The sequence below is a fragment of the Aegilops tauschii genome, chromosome 1 (assembly GCF_002575655.3).
Source record: "Aegilops tauschii subsp. strangulata cultivar AL8/78 chromosome 1, Aet v6.0, whole genome shotgun sequence".
Classification (NCBI taxonomy): domain Eukaryota; kingdom Viridiplantae; phylum Streptophyta; class Magnoliopsida; order Poales; family Poaceae; genus Aegilops; species Aegilops tauschii.
The window spans coordinates 90,420,555-90,439,442 of NC_053035.3; the positions used below are offsets into that span (position 1 = coordinate 90,420,555).

Consider the following 18,888-nt stretch of genomic DNA (forward strand, 5'->3'; position numbering starts at 1 on the left):
TCGGAAAAGTCGGATGACGCAAGGCTGGTATGCTACAACAGTACCACCTTGCTTCCCTTCATGTCACCACATGATTAGGCCACCTCTCATCAGAGGTCATCGCAACTTTGGGACATGTGGGAAAAGAACGATAACGTGGCTCCAACCACGTTAACGTCGGGGAAAGTCGGATGACGCAAGGCTGGTATGCTACAACAGTACCACCTTGCTGCCCTTCATGTCACCACATGAATTGGGCCACCTCTCATCAGAGGTCATCGCAACTTTGGGACATGCGGGAAAAGAACGATAACGTGGCTCCAACCACGTTAACGTCGGGGAAAGTCGGATGACGCAAGGCTGGTATGCTACAACAGTACCACCTTGCTGCCCTTCATGTCACCACATGAATTGGGCCACCTCTCATCAGAGGTCATCCTGACTTTGGGACAACCGGGTAGTTGCCTTACAAGCAACGAGGTATTTACCGACACTCATATGCCACGCACAAAACTTTCACGTGAACATGTAAAACATCTGTCACATCAAATGTTCAAAACATGCTTGCCTGGTTCGGAGAAGTCGGAGTCTAGCTCGGCGAAGTTCGCGGCTCCGTCACCTCTTCCGGAACCTACGGCAATCACGAAACGGGTGCTAACGTGAAAACCAACACATACACAGAAACTTATCCAAATATTTTTCAAATAAATCCCATAAAAAACTAGACAAAATTTGAAGATTGTCAGAAAAAGAATCACTCAAAAATACCTTTTTATTAAAAAGTTATAAAGGTTTCTGTCCAGGGACTTATCTGTAATGAAACAGAAAAGTTCCAGGGTTTTAACTAAGAAAACAGAAAACGCTTCGGCTGGGAATGCGCAAGCGCAAAGGAGGAGACGTATTTTGCCCGAAGGCGCCAACAGAAAACGGTTCGTGAATAAAAGAACAGAGGCTGACACGCGGGGTCCACATGTCAGGTTTGAAAAGCTCGCCGGCGCCCGAAGACTGCGGTGGACGCCGGCGTCGAACCACGGCGAGTTAGGAGAAACGGAGGGTACCAAGAGCTTCAGCGTCTTCTTCCGCGTCGGTGGGTGGTGGACTCGTCCAATGGGGAGCACCACGTCGACGGCGACACTATCTCCGGCGGACGGCGGCTCGGGTGAGGATGGGGAACTCCGGTGGAGGGCTGCAAACTACGAATTGAGGCGCGGGTCAGAACGAGTGATGCAAGGTGAAGCTACTGGCAAGAGAATGGAGGCGGAGGAGCACACACGGGGGCGAATCGGGCTGGATCCCGTGGCGGGTCGTGGCGGCCGGAGTCGAGGAAGGAGACCTCCTCGGGGCTCTTCCAGTGGTTAGGCGTGCTCTAGGGGAGTGCAGGGCTGGTGGGTGCTCGAGTTGAAGCTCGGGGCCTCTATTTATAGGCAGATCGACGGGGTGGCCGTGAACGGAGAATCTCCGGCGAGCGATTACGGCGGAGCAGTGGATGGGCAGGTGGTTTGAGCGGCCAGGCAGCATCAGTGGAGGTTACTGGAGCCGTTTTACAGCTAAACGGAGATGGTCTTGGCGTAATGGCGTCGGTCCACGGTGAGGTGACCGCACGGGCTCAACGGCGGCAGAGAGCGCGCTCCGCGCCCATGCGGTTCACGACGAGAGCGGCAGCGCATTCGGGGGAGTGGAAGGCCACGCGGCGAGCTCCGGTGGTTTGGGCGGCGCTGGGTGGCGTCGTCGGCGCCGTGTCTCCCGCGGGCGTCCGCAAAGCCGCCGCCGGCGTCGGTCACGGGGCGGCGCACCTTCTGCTGCTCGTCGCCGACGCCCGCAAGGCGCCAGGCGTTCGTGCGGTGCAGGAACAAGAGGGCGGGGACGAGGAGCAAGGCGACGCGGTGGCACTGGCGAGATCGACGTCCGCTTCTGAAGAAAACGACAGCAGCCACTGACTGAATCTCTGAACTTTCTGAATGTGACAAAGACAGTGCACTGCAGGTGTTCGACAGAAGGTTTTGGCTGTGAGATAAATTTTTCTGGAGCTGTAACTTGGTGAGATGACCACTCAAAGCACCCAGGGGCTGCCTGATTTTACTTGGAATTTTTGGAGAAGGTTTTGAATGAATTTCACCAAATTTGTCAAATCTGGTCCAAACTTGCAGCAGGTGTAGTTTGAAAATTTTGAACTGAAGACCAGTGGATCTTCATGGTTCTAGGTTGAGGGTTCAAAGGACTAGGAGGGAGAGTTGGTTTGGTGGCAAAAATCAAAACAGAAAATGGAGTTCCTTTGCAAATCTCCAAGTGCTAGAAAAGAAGGCAGAAAATTATTTGAATAGAATTTGAATGGAAATAGATACATGGGGAGGTTCAACTTGCTGGATTTGGTGTAAAACATGATCCAAAGGTGAGGGAAGGGTTAGGAGAGAGCATTTGCACTAGGGCCATGGCAAGAAGGAATTTGTTGAAAGTGGCAAAGGAGTTTTCCAAAAGCCATAGTGCAAATTTCAAGGAGATTTTCAAAAGTCATTTTCCCAAATGAAAAAACATTTTGTCTTGAGTTCAAATGAAAAGCAAGAACCTCCAAGACCAAAGGCAGATCTTGGGTGAATCCAAACAAAACTTTTGCCATAAAGAAAGGTATATGAGAGGGAGAGTTCTCTTGAAGAAAAATTTAAATCACTCCCCTCAAGTCAAATAAAAATCTTTTGAAAAAAAAATCCAAATAAGTTCGTCACAGACAGTGAAGGAACATTATGGTACCGAGGCAGACTTTGCGTACCTAACATTGAGGAACTCAAGCAACAGATCTTGACGGAAAGCCACACCGCCCCATACTCGATCCATCCTGGAGGAACCAAAATGTACAAGGACATCCAGGAAAGATTTTGGTGGCACGGTATGAAAAGAGATATAGCCACATTCATTGCTTGTTGCGATTCATGTCAACGCATCAAGGCCGAGCACCAAAAGCCAGCAGGGCTACTCTAGCCTAACAGGATACCAGAGTGGAAATGGGATGAAATAGGAATGGACTTCATTGTCGGATTACCCCGATCACAACGCGGAAATGACGCCATATGGGTCATCACAGACCGACTAACCAAGGTTGCTCATTTCATTCCCGTGAAGACTACCTACTCCACACACAGTACCACCTTGCTGCCCTTCATGTCACCACATGATTAGGCCATCTCTCATCAGAGATCATCGCAACTTTGGAACGTGCGGGAAAAGAACGATAACGTAGCTCCAACCACGTTAACGTCGGGGAAAGTCGGATGACGCAAGGCTGGTATGCTACAACAGTACCACCTTGCTGCCCTTCATGTCACCACATGAATTGGGCCACCTCTCATCAGAGGTCATCGCAACTTTGGGACAACCGGGTAGTTGCCTTACAAGCAACGAGGTATTTACCGACACTCATATGCCACGCACAAACTTTCACGCAAACATGCAAACACCAATCATATCAAATGTTCAAAACATGCTTGCCTGGTTCGGAGAAGTCGGAGTCTAGCTCGGCGAAGTTCGCGGCTCCGTCACCTCTTCCGGAACCTACGGCAATCACGAAACGGGTGCTAACGTGAAAACCAACACATACACAGAAACTTATCCAAATATTTTTCAAATAAATCCCATAAAAAACTAGACAAAATTTGAAGATTGTCAGAAAAAGAATCACTCAAAAATACCTTTTTATTAAAAAGTTATAAAGGTTTCTGTCCAGGGACTTATCTGTAATGAAACAGAAAAGTTCCAGGGTTTTAACTGAGAAAACAGAAAACGCTTCGGCTGGGAATGCGCAAGCGCAAAGGAGGAGACGTATTTTGCCCGAAGGCGCCAACAGAAAACGGTTCGCGAATAAAAGAACAGAGGCTGACACGCGGGGTCCACATGTCAGGTTTGAAAAGCTCGCCGGCGCCCGAAGACTGCGGTGAACGCCGGCGTCGAACCACGGCCAGTTAGGACAAACGGAGGGTACCAAGAGCTTCAGCGTCTTCTTCCGCGTCGGTGGGTGGTGGACTCGTCCAACGGGGAGCACCACGTCGACGGCGACACTATCTCCGGCGGACGGCGGCTCGGGTGAGGATCGGGAACTCCGGTGGAGGGCTGCAAACTACGAATTGAGGCGCGGGTCAGAACGAGTGATGCAAGGTGAAGCTACTGGCAAGAGAATGGAGGCAGAGGAGCACACACGGGGGCGAATCGGGTTGGATCCCGTGGCGGGTCGCGGCTGCCAGAGTCGAGGAAGGAGACCTCCTCGGGGCTCTTCCAGTGGCTAGGCGTGCTCTAGGGGGAGTGCAGGGCTGGTGGGTGCTCGAGTTGAAGCTCGGGGCCTCTATTTATAGGCGGATCGACGGGGTGGCCGTGAACGGAGAATCTCCGGCGAGCGATTACGGCGGAGCAGTGGATGGGCAGGTGGTTTGAGCGGCCAGGCAGCATCAGTGGAGGTTACTGGAGCCGTTTTACAGCTAAACGGAGATGGTCTTGGCGTAATGGCGTCGGTCCACGGTGAGGTGACCGCACGGGCTCAACGGCGGCAGAGAGCGCGCTCCGCGCCCTGCGGTTCACGACGAGAGCGGCAGCGCATTCGGGGGAGTGGAAGCCACGTTATCGTTCTTTTCCCGCATGTCCCAAAGTTGCGATGACCTCTGATGAGAGGTGGCCCAATTCATGTGGTGACATGAAGGGCAGCAAGGTGGTACTGTTGTAGCATACCAGCCTTGCGTCATCCGACTTTCCCCGACGTTAACGTGGTTGGAGCCACGTTATCGTTCTTTTCCCGCATGTCCCAAAGTTGCGATGACCTCTGATGAGAGGTGGCCTAATCATGTGGTGACATGAAGGGCAGCAAGGTGGTACTGTTGTAGCATACCAGCCTTGCGTCATCCGACTTTTCCGATGTTAACGTGGTTGGAGCCACGTTACCGTTCTTTTCCCCTTCCGTGCTACCACATGTCTCATTGCCAGGATGCGGTTTAGTAAGTTGGTAACCTCTTTCCGTGTACACACCAAACAGAGAGGCCGGGATGATGGTACCTTGGCCCAGGATTAAAGCCAGTCATCCAGTCAGGGGGCATGGGTGTTTCCGGTTGGGACCGAGAGGGGGGGCACCCCCTTAAAGCGCGCGTATAGAAATTTGATCCCATGCTACGCGAGGTTGTAGCCTCCCCGTCTCAAGGTTTTTCTTGAACGTCGCCGAGGGTGATCCCTGGCTTCGGATGGTTGAATTGGGTGTGTACTGGTTAGACGTGTTTCTTCCAAAACACCGTAGACAGAACTAGTCCCCGTGACTACTGAAATCCGTTGGCTGTGGTTAAGTATAAACTCTGCAGAGTCAATTCTTTCCAAATCATCGTATCCATGATCAAGTAGTGTAAACATTATATCCATATCTATCCGTGTGAAAAACTTGTCCCCGGTGAACAAGCTCTAGTGGTAAATTCAGATTTATTGTTATTCCTGTGGATGGACTAACGTTATTTTTGTCTCACGCTTGTGATAATTTATGTTCCCGAACTGTTGTATTATTGAGTTGTGATATAAGCCCTTTATGTGACGTCGCGCAGACGTCCGACTGTGGCGTGTTCTTGTTCTTTACTTTAAATATGAGCCCTTTCTGTGATGTCGCTCAAACGTCCGACTGTGGCATGCACTGTATTTATTTTCTGTTATAAGCCCTTTATGTGGTGTCGCCCCGACGCCCGACTGTGGCATTATTATTCCGCATTTTCCTCTCGAGGAGTCTTTCAGACACTCGTTTGGCACCAGTATTACTATTCTGCAGTTTCCGCTCGAGGTGTCATTCAGACCCTCGCTTGGCACCCAGTATTTATTATCTCTATGTCTGATCGCACTGGTTAACTTGTTCATCTGCTTCATGTTTACATTTGTTATACCTTATGTCCGAACTGTCTTGCGAGTACTTTCATAGTACTCACCTGGCTTGTTGATTTGGCCAGATGTTGACGAAGGCGATCTCTTGGATGAAGAGTTTGATAGCGCGTCCGACGCCTAGAGGAGTCCCAGTCAGTCCTGCGCGATCCCGGATATTGGTCACTTGTATTGTATACGCTTCCGCCACCCACAATAAGTCTTCTAGAGCCTCACTCCGACGCTCGATGAGTTGTAGTCATCTGGAATCATATCACTCGCTTCGCGGTGATATTTCCACCACCGTTGTTATCGTGAGTTAGTAGTTGCCACCCTATCCGCCGTTTGGTTTTAGCGGCGTGCTTGTAATAAATTGTTGGGCAGTCTCTGCTCAACCTTGTATTATATTTAGTACTCCTGGTATTTTTCTTCTGTGACCAAGATATTGTCTACCAGTGAGAAGGAATTCTTCCTCGCTGGTCCGTAAAAGGGATCGGTCTCTCAATAATTATTTTATTGAAAAACCGGTCGTGACAGCAACCTCATCCTGTCCCCAGCATCCCCATACTCCCAGGCGAATCTGTCCCTCTTCTGCAGAGGAGCAATACGACGGAGGAGGAAGTCTGCCCCTACATGCTCGACGGTCAGCCCGGCGGTCTTTAAATGGGTAATCATGTTTATTGTCGGGCGGAGCCTATCCTCAGTAAAGCTGAATGCCCTCCAGACGTTGTCGCGCTTGAGGCATACCGTCTGTGCCTGGCAGAACTCTGGGGCCTTGTCATCCTGGATCCAACACCGGTCTGCCCTCCACTCCTCCCATCTGTTACGCTGTTGGCCGGAGATGTAATCCCAGTTCTCCCTTGGCACTATCCGTGGCATCCAGCTTATATTGCCGAAACGGTGGCTCTTGTTCTCCACCCGCGGGACGAAGTAGTGCCTGAACAGATCCACATTGGGGGCAACCCCAACGAAGTTCTCACACAAGTGAGCAAAAATTGCCATACACGCCATTGCATTAGACGTGAAATCCAAAAGGTGGAATCCATAGATTGCCATCATCGCCTCAAGGAAATCCGAGAAGGGAGGACAAAGGCCGCAGATGAAATATGCGCAGAAGAACTTGTATGAATTTGGCGGATCTTCCTCTCCCTCCGCCAAGACATTGGGAGCGCCATGCCACTTCGGGACCTCCCTTCCCCACAAGTATCCATACCTCGCCTGCAGCACGTCGTCGTCGAGGTTCGACGGGGAGAAGACAACGTCTCCCTTCGCTTCTTATCCAGCTCGGTCGCCCTCTTGCTCCCCTCGACGGCCTCCGCCTTCGCGGCGCACGTCCGCTGCCCCCTAGCAGCAGTTTTCTTCCTCATATCCTCCGAGATACGATGGGGGAGCGGGAAGGAGATCGGAAAGAGATCAGTGGTGAATGTGGGAGAAAGGGCGGGCGGTTGCTTGGCTTGCAAAGGAAGATGATGAGGAGGCGAGGCAGACGATGGATGAGCAATGCCTTTAAGGGAAATGGCATGGGAGAAGGCGCGGCTCTTCAGAAAAGTTATCATTTCTTTCCCTAATAATAAAGCGATTATCGCTTCTGCCCGGTAGCTCACCGTCGCGACACTTTTGCTAAAAAGTCCCTATGCTTTTTGAAAATTAACCCGCAATCATTCCCTAGGTGAAATAACGATTCGTCACTGAAAGAAAAAGGGTCTCCCGCACGCCTATGCCCGAACATCTGCTGCATCGCCCCATGGCTTCGCCTCGCTCGCCACCGGCGGCAGGCCACCCCGCCGCCCGACTCGCCACGCACCGGAGGCGACCGGTGGCAGGTCGATCTTCCCCTCGCACCCCCCCCCCCCCCCCCCCCCCCGGCCGCGCGCCGCCATCTAGCACCACCATCGTCGCCGCTCCTCGATGGTTGGAGCTCCCTTCCCACAGCCCGATCTAGATGCCCCTCCTGTCATATCTGAGCACGACGCTCTGCCCGTCCACAATCAGCCTCCTCAATCTCCAACCTGTTCTACATCCCCTCTCCACCCGTCCACAATCAGCCTCCTCAATCTCCAACCTCCTGCAGCCGTCCTTCTCTGATTTGGATCAAAGTAGAGCCATCGATGGAGGCAGGGGAGCAGCAGATGGAGCAAAAGAAATAAAGAATCAGTTGCTCCCGCTGCTACCTCCCAGTCGCGTCCCACCCCGTTAGGAACGCTGCCCGGCTCCCCTGCTCCTATCGCCCCACCTTTTCCTAGCCAATAATCAAGGTAATTTCCCTCTCTTTGTTTTTTGCTTTACACGGTGCATAGCAGTCAGAACTTGTACATGTAAATACTAAAACGTTATGCTATGCAGATAGGCTTGCTCTAGGCGCTGAATATCTTGTAGTTGAAATTACTTGGATGCTTTCTAAATGTGGTACTTACACAATCAAGTTATGTGTGCCAAGTCAAGTTTTATGTGGTGGATCATGTGGGTATAAAAGAATAGATTAGTAGTACCAAGTCTGATCCGTCTTCACTATGTGGAGCTTTCCATTCGTCTTTTGTAATGTTCCATTAACCATGTGGAGCTCTAGACAAATTTTATTGACTCCAAAAGAAACAGATTGATGATGTTTTTTGTAGACAAAATACAATAAAAGGTCATTGTTGCATAATTTGGGAAAGCAACAAAAGATCTTTTTCAGATAATGATGTGCTGTTATGATATATAAAAAATCTTTGGGTCATTCACCTCATTGTATTATGATTGATGAGTTAATCACCTCATTCCCCTTCCTCCTCCCTGACGTAGGGGTGCAGTAGAGGAGCACCGGTGTAGAATGCATCTGCAGTGGTGCGGGTTGGGGACCGAGTGACGGATTCAGGTCAAGGGGGTTTTCGGCTAGCGTAGAAGCAGGCTGCATAAGAATGCAATAATTTGATTAAGCAAGACAGGCGTCTGGGAAACAAGCACGGTGATGGCTTGCTCAACTAGAAGTTCTACAATAAATGGTACAAGCATTGATCCCTTCTTTCTGTACCTTTGGTTCTGGTTCACGGGAGCTTTAGCTCTTGAAGTTGGCTTGCTTTTACTGGTAATGAATTGTGGTAATGCTTTTCTCATCTTTCTTAGTTAGACGGGCACAGATTTGTCCACGGCAGCAGCCGTCATTTGTTTGATTTTTGTATTGTTGCGGTCGTGGCTCTTGAGCTGCATTGATTTTTCTATTTCTTAACTATTTTGTATCACTTTTACCTGCATATTCAAGGATTTTTTTTCTTGGTACTAGGATGGCTATTTTCTCCTGGAATGCAGATGGATGTCTGATTGAGGAGATGAATCATGCATCCTGCTATGATATGACAGAGCAGTACCGTGAGTACATAGGGAAGCAGCTCAACAACCGGCATACTACAATTTCAATTTCTACAATGCAGATGAATGCTATGCATTTTCCGGTGTATGAGTTCTTTGTGATTTCCTCCCATATTTTTGATCCAGACTTTCATGATACACACACATACTATAAACTTTAGTACTACTAATTGCTAGCTTTATTTGGTCATATCTGATTCTCTGTTGTTAATCCTCTCCTACATTGCCAAGCTCAGTTTGATTATATGTGGAGGTGTGTTTTATTCTCTGATGATATTTCCATATTTTTGAATATATGGCAAGCACAACTCTTGGTGTTAGCGCTTATTCCTTTTATTTTAGATGGTTTACTACGGTACTTGAGAGTCATTTATTGATTTATTTTGGATGTTGAATTGTACCATGCTCCAGGAAGTTGATATCTGACTGTCGAGTTTGTGCCTAATTTAGATTGACCATGGTATGGACCAATCCAAGCTCCGTCAGGATGTAGACAGTGTCCGTAAATTCCTTCTGGACCAGTACATCAATAAAAAAACATGTCAATGTACAACACTCCTACATTAACCATTCTCAACAAAGTCATGCCTGTATTATGAGAAATCAGACCAACGTTGGTGGGCAAGAAGTTTCAGTTTTCTTTTATAATTTTATTGATGATTGATTAGTTATTGGTTATGCTCTCGAAGAAGTTGCCGATGGAGATAGCTGGGGTGTCATCGTCCTTGCTTGATCTGGGCATATGTGCTGGCACTTACAGATTCCATCGCGTAGAGAAATGGCACTGCTTGTCTGCTACCTATGACTCGTTTATGTGCTGGCCAACTTTCATTTTCATGCCAAGCAGGGTTGATTATCAGAGGGCTAGGAAAGATGGAGCATGAGCGGGAGCATCGACTACGATGAGTTCATCAGGGCGACAGTGTACATCAACAAGCTGTAGCAGGAGGAGCACCTGCCGGCTGCCTTTGTCTACGTCGACAAGGACGACAGCAGGTGCATCACCGTAGAAAAGGTGGAAGAGGCTTGCCAAGAGTACAACATACATGCTGTATCAACACATCATCAGGGACGTCAACAATGGCAATATGCGTATGTTTATACACTGCAGTCTTTGTCTTGAATTAATTAATTGGTTTCAGTTAATTCTAGTGATTAGTCTTACTGTTAAACTAAAAATTACAAATCTGAAATCCAAATTGAGCATGTCCTTGCTATATAGTATACACTTGATTAGCATTGTCGAATCGACGATGAGGAGTTTGTGGTGATGGTGGAGAAGGGGATCACCAGAGGCACATCTCCGACGTTATCATTCTCCATGCAGTAGACGGCCTCAGTTAGCATCATGGCTCCTCCACCAGTCGATCACCCTTGTGCCAATTGCATATAATTAAAGAAGATTAATTATACTCTTTAATTATACTATACTTGTATACAACCTAGCTCCCCACATTATTTATTTACTTTGCAAGATAGATGTGGTACCAGTAAGAACTCATGTTGCTTTAGATACAGAATATATCTTTTGACTGAATTTTCATATACAGTACTCGGTCTTTGTTTGTGTTGTGCTATGGATGATATCAACATTTTTAACACAATTCCTTATTCATGTTGTTTGTATAAACTGACGGAGATAAGAAAATGTTTGCATCATCTATGTGATTTGCATCCTATGATATTTAATTTGACATCGTTTTAAGGTGTTGTTATTTTGTACTACTACTGGATTAGTATGATTGCATGAAAAACTGAATTTTCTTTCTGGTGGATTTTTTTAATTCATTGAGACAAGGTCATCAAAATCATGACGATCGATAGATATGAGGTAGTCAGGAATATGAATATGTGATTCTTACCGGCGCCAGCTCTGGCCATATAGGTTTAGAACCAAGCATGAAGGTTAATCCAAATATGCGGGGAAGAATACAAATGCGGAAATGCATAGTCGCGGAAGATGACCATACAGAGACAATATTATGCATGAAGGTTTGGATTGTTTCACACCGAGTTAAATTGAAGAGGCAAAAATACTGTATGAAAATTCTATAAATGCGGAAATATGTTTGACTTGAATGAAACTGGTCCCCCTTATATTCTGAAATGTCTACATGTGTTCACACAAACTGTGGTTGAAGATGAAAGGCGCCAAGGATGCACAATGGCGGGTGCGGGAAGGCATCAGAAGAGCTCGGGTAGATAGCCGTGAGCGAGGTGCGTCTCGACACAAAAGGGCAAGGTGATGATGCTAGAAGGAGCCGGAATAGTGCGAAGGTCTGCCAACCGAACGCATGGTGCAGGACTGGAGGTGGACGCTATTTCAACTCAGGTCCTACTTAAACTAAATATCATTTTACATGGCCATTGGTGTTTTTCCCGTTGCAACGCACGGGTCCTTTTCCTAGTTTACATTAACTGCTACAGTCCCACGCCCCTACGCCTAGCGGTAATCACGCGAAGTGGACGTTGGATTGACTGGTCATCATGACGAACCGCCGTGCACGCAGCCTTCTCCTGCCACGTGTCCGTGCACTGTTTGGGGCCTAACCCAACGTGCCCCGTGACACGTATGGCTCAGGCCCGGGAGCTTATGTCGGGGAACACAAACTAGGGTGTGTGTTTTCCCCTGTCTCGTGCACTGGCAGTAAGCCAATAAGCACAAGAACAAGATCACAGCACCAAGGTCAGATTGAAGCACAAGGGATCAGTTCTTCGAAGGACCAACATGCAGATCAAGAGGACCAAGACTAGCCGGAGAAGCAAGATATCGCTAAGGGAAAAACCTGCCTTCCCGGGTAGGCGAGCCTGGTGAAGACGGTGTTATCCCCGGAAGCAAGCTTTCGGATCATCTCGGCAGGCCTGCCGGGGCTTACGGAGGCAAAACACTCCACCGCACCACCTCATCATGACGCACGTCGTCGATCAGTGCGGTGTCAAGCTCCAAGGTGACTAAGTGGCTACTATTTGCCACATGGCAGCCACTTCCTACAGAAAATACCTCCAAGCGACACCCGTCCTGAGACGTGTCAATCAAGCAGGCGCGAAGCTAGCAAAACAGCCCGGCAGGGCCTGCCGGGCAAGCTGTGATGTGACATTGAGTAGCACATTTAATGCGCTCTGTCAGCTTGCAGAGTTAGGTATGATAGCACTGTTTGCCATCTAATCAGTGTGTAATGACTGATTTGCCACTGTGGTGACCTTTTGGTCTATAAAAGGGGGCCCAAAGCAACCGAAGAAAGGGTTAGCTAATTCAGACCCTCACACACTTGTACGCGCGTAGCCGTTCTCGCCACGAGGCAACCCAGCCAGGCAAACGTGCTGCGCTCAACACCATGTTTCCACCATCAATCCACCAAAACAGGAGTATGGTTTTACGCCTCACGGCGGCCCGAACCTGGGTAATAACTACCCGTGTGATCTCTGACGTGCTGTTCCACACTCCTCCGCTCTTTCTGCAACGTGCTATCCCCCCGCCGAACCAGAAAGGGGCTCTTGGTCCCATAGGTGGTCGTGGTTTCCCACGACATACCCCCTTGCCAAACTCATGGCAAGGTACACAATAGGTCTGGTACACAGCATGGCATACTTTATAGAACCTATGACTGAGGCTAGGGAATGACTTTCCTTCCGTATCTATCTTATGCCGTGGTTGGGATTTGAGTCTTACTCAACTTCACACCTTACAATACAGGCAAGAACTCCTTTGACTGATCCATTTTGAACTCCTTCAAAATCTTGTCAAGGTATGTACTCATTGAAGAATCTTATCAAGCGTCTTTGATCTATATTTATAGATCTTGATGCCTAATATATAAGCAGCTTCACTGGGGTCTTTATCAAGCTCCGTAGCCATTTGCTTTCAAGCTTATGATGTGTATTACCGAGAGGGCCTAGAGATACCTCACTGATACTCAGAGTGACAAATCCTAATCTTGATCTATGCCAACTCAACAAACACCTTCGGAGATACCTGTAGAGCATCTTTATAATCACCCAGTTACATGGTGACGTTTGATAGCACACAAGGCATTCCTCCGGCATCTGGGAGTTGCATAATCTCATAGTCAAAGGAATATGTATTTGACATGAAGAAAGCAATAGCAATAAAACTGAACGATCATTATGCTAAGCTAACTGATGGGTCTTGTCCATCACATCATTCTCCTAATGGTGTGATCCTGTTATCAAATGACAACACATGTCTATGGTTAGGAAACCTTAACCATCTTTGATCAATGAGCTAGTCTAGTAGAGGCTCACTAGGGACATGGTGTTTGTTTATGTATTCACACATGTATCAAGGTTTCCGATCAATACAATTCTAGCATGAATAATAAACCTTTATCATAAATAAGGAAATATAAAATAACAACTTTATTATTGCCTCTAGGGCATATTTCCTTCAATATGGGGGGCGCACCAGCCCCTTGTGGCTGGTGCGTTTCCCCTCTTGGCCCATAAGGCCCATATCTTTTGCGGTGGGTGCCCGGAACCCCTTCCGGTGACCCGATAAGTACTCGGTATCCCCCGAAACACTTCCGGTGTCTGAATACTATCGTCCTATATATCAATCTTTACCTCTCGACCATTCTGAGACTCCTCGTCATGTCCGTGATCTCATCTGGGACTCTGAACAACATTCCGTCACCAAATCACATAACTCATATAATACTATATCGTCATCGAACGTTAAGCGTGCGAACCCTATGGGTTCGAGAACTATGTAGACATGATCGAGACACCTCTCTGGTCAATAACCAATAGAGGAACCTGGTCGCCCATATTGGCTCCTACATATTCTACGAAGATCTTTATCGGTCGAACCGTTATGACAACATACGTAATTCCCTTTGTCCATCGGTATGTTACTTGCCCGAGATTCGATCGTCGGTATCTTCATACCTAGTTCAATCTCGTTACCGACAAGTCTCTTTACTCGTTCCGTAATACATCACCTCGTGACTAACTCCTTAGTCATTTGCTTGCAAGCTTATGATGTGTATTACCGAGAGGGCCCAGTGATACCTCTCCGATACTTGGAGTGACAAATCCAAATCTCGATCTATGCCAACTCAACAAACACCTTCGGAGATACCTGTAGAGCATCTTTATGATCACCCAGTTATGTTGTGACATATGATAGCACACAAGGCATTCCTCCGGTATCCGGGAGTTGCATAATCTCATAGTCGAAGGAATATGTATTTGACATGAAGAAAGCAATAGCAAATAAAACTCAACGATCATTATGCTAAGCTAACAGATGGGTCTTGTCCATCACATCATTCTCCTAATGATGTGATCCCATTATAAAATGACAACTCATGTCTATGGTTAGGAAACCTTAACCATCTTTGATCAACGAGCTAGTCTAGTAGAGGCTCACTACGGACACGGTGTTTGTTTATGTATTCACACATGTATTAAGGTTTCCGATCAATACAATTCTAGCATGAATAATAAACCTTTATCATGAATAAGGAAATATAAAATAACAACTTTATTATTGCCTCTAGGGCATATTTCCTTCAGTCTCTCACTTGCACTAGAGTCAATAATCTAGTTCACATCGCCATGTAATTAACACCTATAATTCACATCGCCATGTGACTAACACCCAAAGAGTTTACTAGAGTCAATAATCTAGCTCACATCGCCATGTGATTAATACCCAAAGAGTACTAAGGTATGATCATGTTTTGCCTGGGAGAGAGGTTTAGTCAACGGGTCTGCCACATTCAGATCCGTATGTATTTTGCAAGTTTCTATGTCTACAATGCTCTGCATGGAGCTACTTTAGCTAATTGCTCACACTTTCAATATGTATCCATATTGACACTCTGAGTCATCTGAATTGGTGTTAAAGCTTGCATCGACGTAACCCTTTGCAATGAACTCTTTATCACCTCCATAACTGAGAAATATTTCCTTAGTCATCTTAGGTAACTAAGGATAATTTTGACCACTGTCCAGTGATCTACTCCTGGATCACTATTGTACCCCCTTGCCAAACTCATGGCAAGGTACAAAATAGGTCTGGTACACAGTATGGCATACTTTAAAGAACCTATGGCTGAGGCATAGGGAGTGACTTTCATTCTCTCTCTATCTTCTGCCATGGTCGGGCATCGAGTCTTACTCAACGTCACACCTTACAATACAGGCTAGAACCCCTTCTTTAACTGATCCATTTTGAACTTCTTTAAAACTTTTGTCAAGGTATGTGTGTTATGAAAGTCCTATTTAGCATCTCGATCTATCCCTATAGATCTTGATGCCCAATATATAAGCAGCTTCACCGAGGTCTTTCATTGAAAAATTCTTATTCAAGTATCCTTTTATGCTATCTAGAAATTCTATATCATTTCCAATCAACAATATGTCATCCACATATACTATCAAAAATGCTACAGAGCTCACACTCACTTTCTTGTAAGTACAGGCTTCACCATAAGTCTGTATAAAACCATATGCTTTGATCACCTCATCAAAGCGTATATTCCAACTCCGAGATGCTTGCACCAGTCCATAGATGGATCGCTGGAGCTTGCACACTTTGTTAGCACCTTTAGGATTGACAAAACCTTCTGGTTGTTTCATATACAACTCTTCTTTAAAATATCCATTAAGGAATACAGTTTGGACATCCATTTGCCAGATTTCATAAAATGCGGCAATTGCTAACATGATTCAGACAGACTTAAGCATCGCTACGGGTGAGAAAGTCTCATCGTAGTCAACCCCTTGAACTTGTCGAAAAACCTTTCGCGACAAGTCGAGCTTTGTAGACAGTAATATTACCATTAGTGTCAGTCTTCTTCTTGAAGATCCATTTATTTTCTATGGCTTGCCGATCATCGGACAAGTCCACCAAATTCCATACTTTGTTCTCTCAGATTTCATGGACTCAAGCCATTTATCGGAATCTGCACTCATCATAGCTTCTTCATAGTTCATAGGTTCGCTATTGTCCAACAACATGACTTCCAGGACAGAATTGTCGTATCACTCTCATGTTGACCGTGCTCTGGTCGACCTACGAGGTTCAGTAGCAACTTGATCTGAAGTTTCATGATCATCATCATTAGCTTCCTCTCTAGTTGGCATAGTGATACATCTCCAATGTGTCTATAATTTATTATTGTTCCATGCTATTATATTATCTATTTTGGATGTTTTATATGCATCAATATGCTATTTTATATTAATTTTGGGACTAACTTATTAACCTAGAGCCCAGTGTCAATTTCTGTTTTTTCCTTGTTTTTGAGTTTCGCAGAAAAGGAATACCAAAAGGAGTCCAAACGGAATAAAACCTTCGCGATGATTTTTCTTGGACCAGAAGACACCCCAGAGACTTGGAGATCAAGTGAGAAGAGCCATGAGGCGGCCACAAGGGTGGAGGGCGCGCCCAGGGGGGTAGGGCGCGCCCCCTACCTTGTGGGCCCCTCGTGACTCCCCTAACCTAATTCCTTCGCCTATATATTCACATATTTTCCCAAACCACCAGAAGTATCCACGAAAACACTTTTCCCTCACCGCAACCTTCTATACCCATGAGATCCCATCTAGGGGCCTTTTCCGGCATCCTGCCGGAGGGGGATTCGATCACAGAGGGCTTCTACATCAACTCTATTGCCCTTTGGATGAAGCGTGAGTAGTTTACCACAGTCCTACGGGTCCATAGCTAGTAGCTCGATGGCTTCTTCTCTCTTTGATTCTCAATACCATGTTCTTGGAGATCCATCCAATGTAATCTTCTTTTGCGGTGTGTTTGTCGAGATCCGATGAATTGTGGATTTATGATCAGCTTATCTATAAATATTATTTGAATCTTCTCTGAATTCTTTTATGCATGATCTGATATCTTTGTAATTCTCTTTGAACTATCGATTTGGTTTGGCCAACTAGATTGGTTTTTCTTGCAATGGGAGAAGTGCTTAGCTTTGGGTTCAATCTTGCGGTGTCCTTTCCCAGTGATAGTAGGGGTAGCAAGTCACGCATTGTATTGTTGCCATCGAGGATAAAAGACGGGGTTTTCATCATATTGCTTGAGTTAATTCCTCTACATCATGTCATCTTACTTAATGCGTTACTTTGTTCTTCATGAACTTAATACTCTAGATGCAGGCAGGAGTCGGTCGATGTGTGGAGTAATAGTAGTAGATGTAGAGTCGTTTCGGTCTACTTGACACGGACGTGATGCCTATATTTCATAATCATTGCCTTAGATATCGTCATAACTTTGCGCTTTTCTATCAATTGCTCGACAGCAATTTGTTCACCCACCGTATTATTTGCTATCATGAGAGAAGCCTCTAGTGAAACCTATGGCCCCCGGGTCTATTTTCCATCATATAAGTTTTCGATCTACTATTTTCCATCATATTAGTTTCCGGTCTACTATTTTGCAATCTTTTACTTTCCGATCTATAAACCAAAAATACCAAAAATATTTACTTAACCTTTTGTTTAGTTTCATCTATCTCTATCAGATCTCACTTTTGCAAGTAACCGTGAAGGGATTGACAACCCCTTTATCGCGTTGGGTGCAAGTTGTTTGATTGTTTGTGCAGGTATTGGTGATTTGTGCGTTGTCTCCTACTGGATTGATACCTTGGTTCTCTAACTGAGGGAAATACTTATATCTACTTTGCTACATCACCCTTTCCTCTTCAAGGGAAAAACCAACACAAGCTCAAGAAGTAGCAGGAAGAATTTCTGGCGCCGTTGCCATGGAGATCTACGCCAGGTCAAGACATACCAAGTACTCATCATAAACTCTCATCTCTTGCATTACATTATTCGCCATTTGCCTCTTGTTTTCCTCTCCCCCACTTCTAAAACGATTTTTGAAAAGATTTGCCTTTTTTTTCACCCTTCTTTCGTTTGTCTTTGCATTTGCACTTATGTCTTACTTGGTTTGTTTATTCGTTTGCTTGGTATAATTGTGTGTTTGAAAATCAGAAGCAAAGGTTTATGGATCCTCATACACTTGCTAATCTTTTTAAGAGATCCAATTATGACGAACCAATTGCTAGTGAGTTGAGTGCACTAGATTATCTTTATGAAGTTTTGCTTGAGATTCGTGAATCTGAAAATTGTGATGAAGTGTTAAAAGAAAAAATTTATGAAGTGATTCACGATAGCTCCTTGAATGGAAAGCATGATTGCAATGATGTTATTATAAATTCTACTAATTTCAACTGTGCTAATAATATGAAAAACCCTAAGCTTGGGGATGCTAATTTTGCTATGTCTACTACTTGTTGCAATGATCATGATTGGGGTGATTCTTCTTATGATCTTGAAAATTTGTTTAAGCCCCATGATGAATATGAGATTGATAATAATGTTTGCAATAATATTGAAAGTGGGTTTGGAAGAGTGTCAACTTTAGATCCCACATATTTGGAGGATGTTTAATCTTATGAAATTTTTGATAAAATTGGGTTTGGAGAAGTCATGACTTTATTTTATGATAATTCCACTATTTTGGAAGAGTGTCAACTTTGCATGCATGTTGATCATGTTGAGAATATTTTATATGATAGCTATATTGTTGAATTTAATTATGATCCTACATGTAATTATTATGAGAGAGGAAAATATGGTTGTGGAAATCTTCATGCTACTAAATTACCGCTCGTTATGTTGAGATTGCTATTGTTTCTTTCTTCTTCCATGCATATGCTA

General features: G+C 45.8%; 1 long non-coding RNA gene across 5 annotated transcripts; it reads left to right on the forward strand.

Moving 5' to 3' along the window:
• The first annotated feature begins 7,522 nt into the window (after positions 1–7,522).
• On the forward strand, positions 7,523–17,036 carry LOC109787546 (uncharacterized). Of its 5 annotated transcripts, none has more exons than XR_006669961.2 (5): positions 7,546–8,096; positions 8,626–8,825; positions 9,104–10,281; positions 11,075–11,521; positions 16,472–17,036. It is a non-coding gene; the product is annotated as an uncharacterized lncRNA (long non-coding RNA). The 5 variants fall into 5 exon arrangements; XR_005768701.3 differs by having other exon boundaries at positions 7,547–8,096; positions 11,075–11,181; positions 11,331–17,036; XR_012203250.1 differs by having other exon boundaries at positions 7,547–8,096; positions 11,075–17,036.
• Positions 17,037–18,888: the final 1,852 nt, after the last annotated feature.